General features: G+C 45.9%; 1 long non-coding RNA gene across 1 annotated transcript; it reads left to right on the plus strand.

Moving 5' to 3' along the window:
* The first annotated feature begins 1,093 nt into the window (after nt 1-1,093).
* LOC116989210 lies at nt 1,094-5,972 on the plus strand. Its single transcript, XR_004416177.1, has 2 exons — nt 1,094-1,381; nt 5,749-5,972. It is a non-coding gene; the product is annotated as an uncharacterized LOC116989210 (long non-coding RNA).
* Nucleotides 5,973-13,865: the final 7,893 nt, after the last annotated feature.

Consider the following 13,865-nt stretch of genomic DNA (forward strand, 5'->3'; position numbering starts at 1 on the left):
TTCTATGAATTGAATTAGGCCATTCGCCCCATCAAGTCTATTCCACCATTCAATCATGGCTGATCTATCTTTCCCTCTCACTCCCATTCTCCTGCCTTCTCCCCATAACCCCTGACACCCATGCTAATCAAGAATCTGTCAATCTCCACCTTAAAAATATCTATGGACTTGGCCTCCGCAGCCTTCTGTGGGAATGAATTCCACAGATTCACCACCCTCTGACTGAAGAAATCCCTCTTCATCTCCTTTCTAAAGGTACATCCTTTTATTCTGAGGCAATGGCATCTGGTCCTAGACTCTCCCACTAGTGGAAACATCCTCTCCACATCCAGACCTTTCACCATACGATAAGTTTCAATGAGGTGTCCCCTCATCCTTCTAAACTCCAGCGAGTACAGGCCCAGTGCCGACAAATGCTCATCATATGTTAACCTACTAATTCCTGGAATAATTTACGTAAACCTCCTCTGGACCCTCTCCAATGCCAGCACATCCTTCTTCAGATATGGATGACAGGAACTGCAGCTGAAATTGAAGCGATTGAAACTGCTCACAATACTTCAAATGCTGTCTGACCAGTGACTTATAAAGCCTCAGTATTACACCCCTGTTTTTATATTAGAGTCATAGAGTCTTAGAGTCATGGAGTGATACAGTGTCGAAACAGGCCCCTCAGCCCAACACACCTGCCAACATGTCCCAGCTACACTGGTCCCACCTGCCTGCGCTTGGTCCATATCCCTCCAAACCTGTCCTATCCATGTACCTGTCTAACTGTTTCTTAAATGTTGGGATAGTCTCAGCCTCAACTACCTCCTCCGGCAGCTCGCTCCATACACCCACCACCCTTTGTGTGCAAAAGTTACCCTTCAGATTCCTATTAAATCTTTTCCCCTTCACTTTGAACCCATGTCCTCTGGTCCTCAATTCCCCTACTCTGGGCAAGTGAGAATCTGCATCTCACTATTATTTTCATTCATGTGCAAACAACCAGCTTCGATCTTTTTTCATCATAGCCTGTAAATAACAAACAATTCATTTGTTTGTCTTGGCAGCTGAAACGTTTCTCTGCCTTTGTGTTTGTGGGAGTTTGGGCCTCTGTTGCTGGAGGCAGCAGCTGGTGGAGGGGTTCTTTGAAGAGGAAACCTCCAGGGCTCTCCCAGTTTCTGGGATGATTTCCCAGCACAGTTTGTGAAAGCGGGAAGATGCAAAGATCGTAAGGTTTTGGGAAAGATGCATCCAAGAGGAGATAAATTTAAATACGACAAATGATGCTGCCGGTGTGTATAAACGTTCTAGTCTGTGTTACTGTAAAACAAGTGCTGGGATGCTGGTGCTGCAATGGAATATTTGCAGTCTACGGACATGGTGCAGAAGGAAGGTCAGTCACAGGCTACGTTTAAGTCAGTTCCAGGAGGCGTAGGTGGAGGTGTGCGTGTGTAGGTGTGTGTGTGTGTGTGTATGTGTGTGTGTGTGTGTGTGTGTGTGTGTGTGTGTGTGTGTGTATGTGTGTGTGTGTGTGTGTGTGTGTATGTGTGTGTGTGTGTGTGTGTGTGTGTGTGTGTGTGTGTGTGTGTGTGTGTGTGTGTGTGTATGTGTGTGTGTAGGTGTGTATGTGTATGTGTGTGTGTGTGTGTGTGTGTGTGTGGGGGGGTGGTGTGTGTAGGTGTATATGTGTATGTGTGTGTGTATGGTGTGTGGTATGGGTGTGTGTGTGTTGGAGGGGTATAGGTGTGGGGTTGGGGGTGGGGGTGTGGGTGTGTAGGTGTGTGTGGGGGGCGAAGGGTGTGTGTTGTAGGTGTGTATGTGTATGTGTGTGTGGTGTGTGTGGGGGGGGGGTGGGGTGTGTGTGTGTGTGTGTGTGGGTGTGTTGGGGGTGTGTGGGTGTGTGGGGGGTGTGGGTGTGTGTGGTGTGTGTGTGTGTGTGTGGTGTGGGGTGTGTGTGTGTGTGTGTGTGTGGTGTGTGGGTGTGTGGTGTTGGGTTGTGGGTGTGTGTGTGTGTGTGTGTGTGGGTGTGTGTGTGTGTGTGCGTGTGTGAGTGTATGTGTGTGTGCGTGTGTGTGCGTGTGTGTGCGTGTGTGTGCGTGTGTGTGCGTGTGTGTGTGTGTGTGTGTGTGTGTGTGTGTGTGTGTGTGTGTGTGTGTGTGTGTGTTTGTCTCTATGTGAAAAGCAAAATAACTGGCAAAATTCAAAATTCAAAATTCAAAATCAATTATCAGTACTCCACACCCAGGCAGTTAAAAGGAAAGCCAACCTCATTACACAGGATCCCACCCACCCCCTGCACAAGTCCTTCCAACTTCTGCCATCAGGCCGCCGATATAAAGTCCCCCTATCCAAGAAAAACATCCACAAAAACTCATTCATACCCATTGCCATAAATAGCTTAAATAAAAAATGAACAAGGGACAAATTAACCCTGACGCACTGTCACTTTACACGTATCCACAACTTTTATCTTGTCTATTTTTACAGTTTCTAATCTTTATACTTGCTTTTAAGATCTATACACACTGTGTGTGCTCGCAGAAATCTGTGTTGTATGACTGCTTATCAGTACATTGTCCTGGTTGTATGTTGAGCGACGTCAAAGAAGATTTTCTGTTACGACGGACAATAAAGTTTTCTGAATCTGAATCTGAATGTGTGCGTTTTTGTCTTTCCATGAGACTTGATGGGCCGAATTGCCTAATTCTGCTCCTAGAATTTATGTCAGGGCTGAATTCAGGTTTGCTCGCCAAATCAAGCCTGCTTCAGCCCCTTGTGTTTTAGTCTATTTTCATTTAAAGTTCTTATTTTTTAAAATAATTTTGAACCTAACAGTTCAATAAAAGCAACAATGGCTGGGAAAACTCACGGCTCCCGCTTTGCCCAAAGTCATGGACTGCCTGAAAGTGGGACTCGCACCATTTCAGCATAGAGTCACAGAGTCACAGAGTCACAGTCACAGAGACACAGTCACTGAGACACAGAGTCACAGAGTCACAGATACACAGAGACACAGAGTCACACAGTCACAGAGTCACAGTCACAGTCACAGAGACACAGTCACAGAGTCACAGAGTCACAGAGACACAGAGACACAGTCACAGTCACAGAGTCACAGAGACACAGTCACACAGTCACAGAGTCACAGAGTCACAGAGACACAGAGACACAGAGACACAGAGTCACAGAGACACAGAGTCACAGAGTCATAGTCACAGAGTCTTACAGCCTGGAAACAGGCCCTTCGGCCCAAGTTGCCCACATCAACCAATATGCCCCAGCTACACTAGTCCCACCTATTTGGGACGACAGATGGCACAATGGGCTAAGTGTTCGGCTGGCAACCGGAAGGTAGCCGGTTCGAATCCCGCTTGGAGTGCATACTGTCGTTGTGTCCTTGGGCAAGACACTTCACCCACCTTTGCCTGTGTGTGAATGTGTGTGAGTGATTGGTGGTGGTCGGAGGGGCCATAGGCGCAGATTGGCAGCCACGCTTCCGTCAGTCTGCCCCAGGGCAGCTGTGGCTACAGAAGTAGTTTACCACCACCGAGGGTGACTGAGGAGTGAATGAATAATGCGATGTAAAGCGCCTTGAGTATTAGAAAGGCGCTATATAAATCCCATCCATTATTATTATTATTATCTGTCTTTGGCCCGTATCCCTCTAAACCCATCTTATTCATCTACCTGTCTAAATGTTTCTTAAACATTGGGATAGTACCTGCCTCAACTACCTCCTCTGGCAGCTCATTCCATACACCCACCAACCTTTGCAGGAAAAAGTTACCTCTCAGTTTCTTATTAAAACTTTCCTCCCCCCCTCAGCTTACACCCATGTCCTCTGGTTCTCGATTCCCCGACTCTGTGCAAGAGACTCTGTACGTCTACCTGATCTATTCCTCTTATGATTTTGTACACTTCTATAAAATCACCCCGAATCCTCCTGCTCTCAAAGGAATAGAGTCCTAGTCTGAACAACCTCTGCCCATTGCTTAGGCCCCTCGAGTGCTCTGTAAAGTTACCTTGCATTAATACAGTAAACGGGCACAAATCTGCATGTCACATGGACAATTGTGGATAGGGGACTTTGTGCAGGTCGCTGTGTTGAACTTGAAGCAAAGTTCACAATTGAGTCGAGACTGTGAGATCCCGCTGACATTAGATATCATTAACATCTGGTGCGCGTTAAGGATCTCTTGTGTGTAAGAACAGTTCCTTCCCGTTCTTGGCCTCCCAATGACACCGTATCAGTTTCCACTGGTGACATCGCCAACATACATTGTTCGATTTGTCTTAAATAATGACATAGGAAAAATAACAAAGTTGTGTAGATGTGTCACCATTTGATCTCACAAGGTGCACCCTCCTAAGGCAGCTTCCTCTTTGACAAAGCGTAAACAGAGCATTTCTGCTTTACTTAACGTGATATGGCAGGATGCAAAACTATTGACAGCAGCTGGTGATTATTGTTAATCCAACGCTCAGTTACATTGGAGTTTTTCGTGGATAAAATATACACAACTTCCATTGAACCTTTCACCTTAACACGGTGGCGCACCGGTAGTGTTGCTGCCTTAAGAGCCTGTCCTACTTGGCGATTTTTCTGGTGACTGCCGGCATCATTGACTGACACATCAGGTCAGCGAAAAATTCGCGGGGTGACCCGGTGTGATGGTGTTTAATGCGCGGTGTTTATTCAAGTGTCGCTGCCTTATTTTTGTCGCCGCTGGATTTTGAAAGGTTCAAAATCTTTTGGCGACCCTGATATGTCGGTGTAAAAAATGGGCCAAGTGGGACAGGCCCCTTACAGTGCTTTGCAGCGCCAGAGACCCGGGTACGATCCCGACTACGGGCGTCGTCCACATGGAGTTTGTGCGTCCTCCCCGTGACCGCATGGATTTTCTCCGAGATCTTTGGCTTCCTCCAACACTCCACAGACTCACAGGTTTGCAGGTTAGGCTTGGCTTAAATCTAAATTGTCTCCAGTGCGTGGAGGACAGTGTTAATGTGTGGAGATCGCGGGTCGGCACGGACCCGGTGGGCCGAAGGGCTTGTTTCCGCGCTGTATCTCTAAACTAAACTAAATTATCACTGCGTAGTGAAGAAGGGTCTCGGCCCGAAACGTCACCCGTTCCTTCTCTCCAGAGGTGCTGAGTTACTCCAGCAGTTTGTGTCTGTCAACCAGCATCTGCAGTTCCTTCCTCAACATTTTAAAATGTACATAAGGGATGAGAAAATTACGATGCTGTAGCCCCTAGTGGTGGGGCTGGGAAGTCAGAACCCTCGTCATTGTCGGCACTGTCAATTGGTCGCGGTGGTTCGTTGGCGGGCGTTAGTGATTAGCGCTCCACCCCATCGACAGGAGCTGTGTCCGTTAGCTAGACTAGGAACGTGGTTTTACAAGTTTCTGTTTGTGTCTTGTCAATAAAAACCATTTTTGCTCAACCTGCCTGGCCTCACTACAACGCGCTTAATCATCACACAAAGAACCATTCTTTACAACCTGCCTTATGGTGGCATCAGCATAGAATGCACTGCCCCTAAGAATTCCCCATGGGGTTTCTGCATTGCATGGCGATCTAATGTTTCTTGGAGATTTTCAAACGCAGTTGCTGAGTGTGCAGAATGTAAGGGTACTCACGTTCAACTAGTTCAAACCAAAGAATGAATCTGTGAACTTCCTGGTCTGAATGCTTCTATTTATTTGGTAAATGGCTCATTGTGGTCACATATAATTAATGTTTTGTATGTTTTGTGCAGGGCAAGTATAATACGCCGATGGTACGTGAAGCAAATCACACCGGCTTCACATGAGAATCTTTTTTTTCCAAATCACTGCAACATTGGGAGCCTCCACTTGGACCCCGACCCTGTCCCGTATTTCACAGATGACTGACGATGGTTCTTCAATCTCGCGTTATCTGTCCGTAAGACTGTAAAATGTAGGTGCAGAACCATTGAGAATAAAACATAAAACATTAAAACATTACGGATAAACATCATGTACCAGGGCCCATGGGCCCCTCTTCTTCTGCCGTGTGTCTTTTAGACCTGCAGCTCCGTTGAGGCGAGCCTGGCCAACGTGTCATCCTCCAGGCCTCGTTCACCATTCGGTGGCTGGTGTTTGGGGCAACTGGTGACTATGTTCTCCACTGTCTGTGTTGGGTCCCCACACTCGCAGGAGGCGCTGTCCACGAGGCCCCACCTCTTCATCGCTACTTCCTAGCGTCCGATGCCTGTCCTCAAGCGGTTGAGGGTTGTCCACTGCTTTCAGGGCAGGTCCTGGCCAGGGACGTCCATGAGGTCATTGATGTACTGGTGTAGCCTAGATGGTTCCGCTAACTTCCACTGGTCCCTGTGGGCCCTGTGTGAGTGAGACTGAGTGCTTCTCCACCCACTCTATTCCAGTTGCAATAGTAGAATCAGCATCAGTACGTTTCGGTTCGAGACCCTTTTTCAGACCTGATGTGTCGCCTGTTCCTTCTCTCCAGAGATGCTGCCGGGCTCGCTGGATTGCTCCAGTATTTTGTGTTTGTCTTTGGTTTAAACCAGCATCTGCAGTTCCCCCCGACACAATGGACCATTTGTAATTCCCTTGATCACCATCTGCTTTGATCTGTCATGCCTTACATGCTCTTTGTACCCTTCCATATCTCCAGTTTCCCTCTCCGCTGACTGTCAGTCTGAAGAAGGGTCTCGACCCCGACCCCGACCCCAGTTGTGGTAGTGTGGTTAAGCTGCCTGATAACAGCTGGGAAGGTTTGACGTCCTTACATTCCTTCCTCCCAATTTAATCGGAACATTTTTTGACGTCTGTGTGGGTTTTGCTCCTAATGAAAATACCAGGAAGTCCGTAAGCTTTGATATTGATGACTTATGTTTCAACATCATGTACTCTAAAACACTAAATGTCAGACTACTCCCTATATTTTTTCTCCATGTAATCAGAAAAAAAAATGTGGCAACAATTCTTATCACTAGCGAGAGGATGACTGTGAGAGAAATCACTTGGGCACAAAGTGGCTTTGACAACCACTTCCTCACTAAATTTCACCAGCTGCTACGTGGTACTTCAGTTCCAGAATATAAATCGATGAAGGTAAAAGATTAGCTCGTAAATTGTGCCACTATATATTGTGATAAACATTTCATGTTTCTTTCAACTTTGGAAGAATGAAGGGTGACTCTGCTCCAAGGGTTCAATAGACAATAGGTGCAGGAGTAGGCCATTCGGCCCTTCGAGCCAGCACCACCATTCAATGTGATCATGGCTGATCATCCCCAATCAGTACCCCGTTCCTGCCTTCTCCCCATATCCCCTGACTCCGCTATCTTTAAGAGCCCTATCTAGCTCTCTCTTGAAAGCATCCAGAGAACCTGCCTCCACCGCACTCTGAGGCAGAGAATTCCACAGACTCACCACTCTCTGTGAGAAACGTTATTCCTTTATCATCAATCTATACACTGTGAATTAGAAACATAGAAACATAGAAAATAGGTGCAGGAGGTGGCCATTCGGCCCTTCGAGCCGGCACCGCCATTCATTGTGATCATGGCTGATCGTCCCCTATCAATAACCCGTGCCTGCCTTCTCCCCATATCCCTTGACTCCACTAGCCCCTAGAGCTCTATCTAACTCTCTCTTAGATCCATCCAGTGACTTGGCCTCCACTGCCCTCTGTGGCAGGAAATTCCATAAATTCACAACTCTCTGGGTGAAAACGTTTTTTCTCACCTCAGTCTTAAATGGCCTCCCCTTTATTCTAAGACTGTGGCCCCCAATTCTGGACTCGCCCAACATTGGGAACATTTTTCCTGCATCTAGCTTGTCCAGTCCTTTTATAATTTTATATGTTTCTATAAGATTCTCCCTCTTTTGGCTCGGTTGTAATCATGTATTGTCTTTCCGCTGACTGGATAGTACGCAGCAAAAGCTCTTCACTGCACCTCGGTACGCGTGACAATAAACTAAACTGAATTGAGCCGAAAGGTGTGGTTCCCAGCTGTTATCAGGCAACTGAATCATCCTACCACAACTAGAGAGCAGTCTTGAACTTGGCTACTTGAAGTTATTCCTGCAGAAAACCAGCACAAAATGAAAGTCCAGAGGTAAATAATGGGAACATCGATGAAAATAGCTGAAGATAAGAAAATCAATCACTGATTTGTGGAACAGGTGCAGTTTACAAATATAGAACCATTGTTTTAATTTCAGTGAATTGAATACCAGCCCGAAGTTATAAGAAAGCAGATTGTATCTCAGTATAAATTGGTACTGACTATTTAGCCATACTTCCCTTTTTCGGTTATTGGTCACAATTACGGGATATTTGAGAGAGAATAGGTTCCAGGGAAATAAGTGGTAAACAGGATAGGCGCAATTGCTGTGAGGGCTAGCATAGACTTGATGGGCCAAATAGCCTCCTTCTTTATCATAAGCAAACATGCACTAAACGTTATTCCCTTATCATGTATCTGTACACTGTAAATGGATCGATTGTAATCGTGTGTTGTCTTTCCGCTGACTGGTTAGCACGCAACAAAAGCTTTTTGCTGTACCTCGGTACATGTGACAATAAACTAAACTGAACTGAATGCGAACAATAATGAGAGGCAGTGAATTCTCATCAATTTATCAATTTTAATATTTACAATATTCCTCAAGAATGAGGAATTTACTAGAATGTTGCCTAGGTTTCAACAACTAAGTTACAGAGATAGGTTGAATAAGTTAGGTCTTTATTCTCTGGAGCGCAGAAGGTTAAGGGGGGACTTGATAGAGGTCTTTAAAATGATGAGAGGGATAGACAGAGTTGATGTGATCAAGCTTTTCCCTTTGAGAATAGGGAAGATTCAAACAAGAGGACATGACTTCAGAATTAAGGGACAGAAGTTTAGGGGTAACATGAGGGGGAACTTCTTTACTCAGAGAGTGGTAGCGGTGTGGAATGAGCTTCCAGTGGAAGTGGTGGCGGCAGGTTCGTTGGTATCATTTAAGAATAAATTGGATAGGCATATGGATGAGAAGGGAATGGAGGGTTATGGTATGAGTGCAGGCAGGTGGGACTAAGGGAAAAAAATTGTTCGGCACGGACTTGTAGGGCCGAGATGGCCTGTTTCCGTGCTGTAATTGTTATATGGTTATATGGTTAATGGAAACAGCGGGGTCCATGTGAGCCAAGTAAATACTGACCAATAGACAACCTGAATGTGACTTTATTAAATGTGCACATTTTACTGTTGTATCACAGGCTTACTTCTTCAGAGACCACCAAAGGACAAATTACCTCAGCCTTTCTTGTGTTTCAGTTTCAGTTTTTGTTTTAGAGATACAGCGTTGAAACAGGCCCTTCGGCCCACCGAGCCCGCACCGACCAGCGTTTCCCGTACACTAACACTATCCTACACACACCAGGGACAATTTACACTTGTACCAAGCCAATTAACCTACACACCTGCACGTCTTTGGAGCGTGGGAGGCAACCGAAGGTCTTGGAGAAAACCCACACGGCCACGGACAGAACGGACAAACTCCAAACAGACAGCAACACCGACACAATGGGCCAAATGGCCTCCCACCGTGTCATTGATTTTCTATGAGTGTGGCAACGCAATAACTCACTCCGTAAGGACTAGATTTCAAACACCAAAATAAAACACAAGAAAAATTAATCACAGTAATTACTTCTGAGCTGAAGAATCCAACAAAGCAGGACAGTTTTAGACCAGAGCACAAACACAAACACAAACACAAACCCACCTGCAACTACCCACCATGGCAGCTGTGGAAGTTAAAGTCAGTTAATAAATTAGAACTTTCTTTAAAGTTATTTTTACTAATGAGAACTTGTAACGACTGGATTGTTATAAAGACCAATTTGGTTCCGTGATAGCTTCAAGAGAAGGCATCTGCTGTTTTAGTTTAGAAAACAGGCCCTTCGGCCCACCCAGTCCTTGCTAACTATCAATTACCCATACACTAGTTCTGTTATCTATAGTCCTATACATCAGGGGCGATTTACAGAGGCCAATTATATTCATGGTCATAAGTTCTAGGGGCAGAATTAGGCCATTTGGCCCATCGAGTCTACTCCACCATTCAATCGTGGCTAATCTATCTTTCCCTCTCAGCCCCATTCTCCTGCCTTCTCCCCATAACCGCTGACAACCTTAATTAACCCACAAACCCACGTGTCTTTGGGATACTGGACGAAACCGGAGCACCCGGAGGAACCCCCCGTGATCACAGAGAGAACGTGCAAACTCCACACAGACAGCATTCGAAGTCAGGATCGGACCCGGTTCTCTGGCGCTGCGAGGCCGCAGCTTTGCCGCTACGCTACTGTGCCACCCTGTACCAGCCTATAAATGACACCAGACCTTGCCTGGAGTTGACCCTGACATTGTTTAGTAAGTGACTCCCTTCAGGAGTGTTTAAGGATGGGCAATAAACGCTGGCCGCCTCAGTGGCACATCACATCACCAAGATTAAATTAAAAAAAATATGAATATTGATTTCTCTAACTTGAAGTAACCCCCTGCATTCTCTCTCTCTCTCCATCACTCCCCACCCAAGACGCACCAACTTCTTGTTCTCACCTAGCAAACAGCTAACAATGGGCTGTTTCCCTTATCATCGTTACTTTTTTGCATATCTTTCATTCATTTGTCCCAGCATATCTCTCTACACCACCGTCTACATCTCTCATTCCCCTTTCCCGTGACTCTCAGTCTGAAGAAGGGTCTCGAACCGAAACGTCGCCCATTCCCTTTTTCTCCAAAGATGCTGCCTGTCCCGCCGAGCTACTCCAGCATTTTGGGTCTATCTTAAAGCAAAACAACGAGCACTTGTCCAGTCCCCAGGATCGCAGGGGTTAATGCTTTCAGTGAAAAAAGATCTGCTGGCTCAGAAATTGGGACAAGACCCTTTTGTGGGTTCAAAGGCTGAACGACCAGAGAAAGGTCCTTCGTGCAATCTGTGGTCTATGGTGTAATCAACACCGGCTCATCCAGGAACGCCCGTCATCTCACCATGTGGAATCAACCCGGTATCTCTCCAATGTTAAACTGGACCCTCCGTCTGAAAATGGCTTTCGGAACAACCTCCATTGTGCCCATTGTGTTGGCTGCCGGCACAATGGTCCCATTGAAAGCCAAATGTACCAGGCTATCTATCCACCAGTCAAAACTCATGTGGCGCTGATGAGTAGGTATTGCATGAAATGAAACTGCTCAGAAACATAGACAGACAACACCCTTTTTTATAATGCAACAGCATGAAAACCGAGAACTGAATGAGGATGTGACTGCCAACATTAAGGATTGCGGCAACGAAACAGTGGTATGTTGGTTTACGGAGAGGAAAATGCTGCAACAGTTTGGGAATCCGCACATTGTCACGGAGGCTTGGCGGCTTCATTAGCATCAGCCTTGCATGCCAAATGACCTTAATTAATATCCAAAGAATGCCTCGTTGTTCCCCCAGCTCACAGCCTTCCAAGATATGATTTTTCTCTTACATCAGGTTTCAAGAGCGCAAAGCACATTAGGTCAAACTTCCCGCTATTTGCAGGGGCTGGTATGACATCAGATTGTACCCCTAATTACCGTGGGAGAGATCTTGATCATAGCCCTGGCATTATGCTGAAATATTACAAAAAGATAATACTTTTCTGATCATATTTGTAAGCAGCACGGTGGCATAGCAGTTGAGTTGCTGTCTTACAGCGCCAGAGAACCGGGTTCGATCCTGACTATGGGGATGCATGTCTGTGCGGAGTTTGTACGTTCTAACCCGTGACCTGCGTGGGTTTTCTCCGAGATCCTCAGTCTCCTCCCACGCTCCAAAGACGTACAGGTTTGTAGGTTAATTGGCTTGCTATAAATGTAAATTGTCCCTGGTGGCTGTGGGGTAGTGTTAGTGTGCAGGGATCGCTGGTCGGTGCGGGCTCGGTGGGCCGAAGGGCCTGTTTCCGCGCTGTATCTCTAAACTAAACTAAATTTTACCATGAATGAGGCCATTCAGCCCATTATGCCAGTTCATGCTCCTTCTTAGACATTCCCAAACTGATTAGTCAGAGAGTCAGTCTGAAGAAGGGTCCCGACCCGAAATGTCACCTCTCCATGTCCTCCAGAGATGCTGCCTGACCCGCTGAATTACTCCAGCACTTTGTGTTCTACACCAGATTCCAGCACTTGCAATTCCACATTTCCCCAAGCTGGTCATGTTTGTGATCCACCCCATGGGAAATTGTGTAAACATTCTCTGCACAGTCACGATGTGGAGGAAGGAACTGCAGATGCTGGTTTAAACCGAAGATAGACACATAAAGCTGGAGTAACTCAGCGGGACAGGCAGCATCTCTGGAGAGAAGGAATGGGTGACGTTTTGGGTCGAGACCCTTCCTCAGACTGGTTAGGGATAAGGGAGACGAGAGATATAGATGATGATTGTGAGAGATAAAGAACAATGAATAAAAGATATGCAAAAAAGTAACGATGGTCATTGTTAGTCTGAAGAAGGGTCTCGACCTGAAACGTCACCCATGCCTTCTCTCCAGAGATGCTGCCTGTCCCGCTGAGTTACTCCAGCTTTTTGTGCCTGTCTTCGGTTTAAACCAGCATCTGCTGTTCCATCCTACGCATCATTGTTAGCTGTTTGTTGGGTGAAAATGAGAAGCTAGTGCGACTTGGATGGGGGAGGGAGAGAGAGAGAAGGAATGCCGGGGCTACCTGAAGTGAGAGAAATCAATATTCATACCACTTGTCTGTAAGCTGCCGAAGCGATATATGAGATCCTGTTCCACCTTCTAGAGCACAAAACTGGTGAAATTAGTGGGGAAAAAAATCTGTCAGTTCATTCAAGCCCATAGATTAACCAGGTCTACCATGGCTTGATGTTTTCAGAAATATTCTGAATGTTAGCATAGGTACAACAAAATGCATGCATTTAATTCATTTTAGAAAAGACTCATCAACTCACTTAATTTGACAAAATAATTTTTAAAATGTAGTTATAAAGTAATAATCTTTACATAGCATTACTGAATTATTATCCTGTTTACAGAGTACTATGTTGACATCTTCTGTTGGGCTGCTGCAAGTAAGGATGGCTCGAAGGGCCGAATGGCCAACTCCTGCACCTATTTTCTATGATTTCATTGTTCTACCTGGGACATATGACAATAAAACACTCTTGACTCTTATACCTAGCATCTGCAGTTCTTTTGTTTCCACCTAGTTATGATTCAGTTGGCCTTGCAACTCAATTCATAAATATATTGACCAGAGTTCAAGACCCTCCGAGAATCCGCAAAACATCTCCTGGACCCGCCGAAGCTGCAGAGGAGAAAATTTAGAGAGAGTTACAAAGGAATAGTATATGTCTGCGAGTTTCTTTGACAAATTTCCCAACTCATTAGAGCTGGATGCAGCGGAGAGGAAAGCCATTAGACTGAAGATAGACACAAAAAGCTGGATTTACTCAGCAGGTCAAACAGCATCTCTGGAGAAAAGGAATAGGTGACGTTTCGGGTCGAGACCCTTCTTCAGACTGAGAGTCAGGGGAAAAGGAAATGGGTGGTATAGAGGGTGATGTGGAGAGATATAGAACAAATGAATGAAAGATATGCAAGAAAAATGATGATAAAGGAAACAGGCCATTGTTAGCTGTGAGCTAGGGGAAAACTAGTTACAGACAATGAGACTCAACAAGACGACTTTGAAGCTGGTACAACCTGGGTGGGGGAGGGATGGAGAGGGAGGGTGTGCAAGGGTTCCTTGGAGCCATTAGACCAATGGGATGGGAGGTGGGTGGGGAGGGGAATGATGAAAATGCCTGGAATGCGTCCAATCAAAGATTAACAACGATAATCTAT

Source organism: Amblyraja radiata, chromosome 28 (assembly GCF_010909765.2).
Source record: "Amblyraja radiata isolate CabotCenter1 chromosome 28, sAmbRad1.1.pri, whole genome shotgun sequence".
NCBI lineage: Eukaryota > Metazoa > Chordata > Chondrichthyes > Rajiformes > Rajidae > Amblyraja > Amblyraja radiata.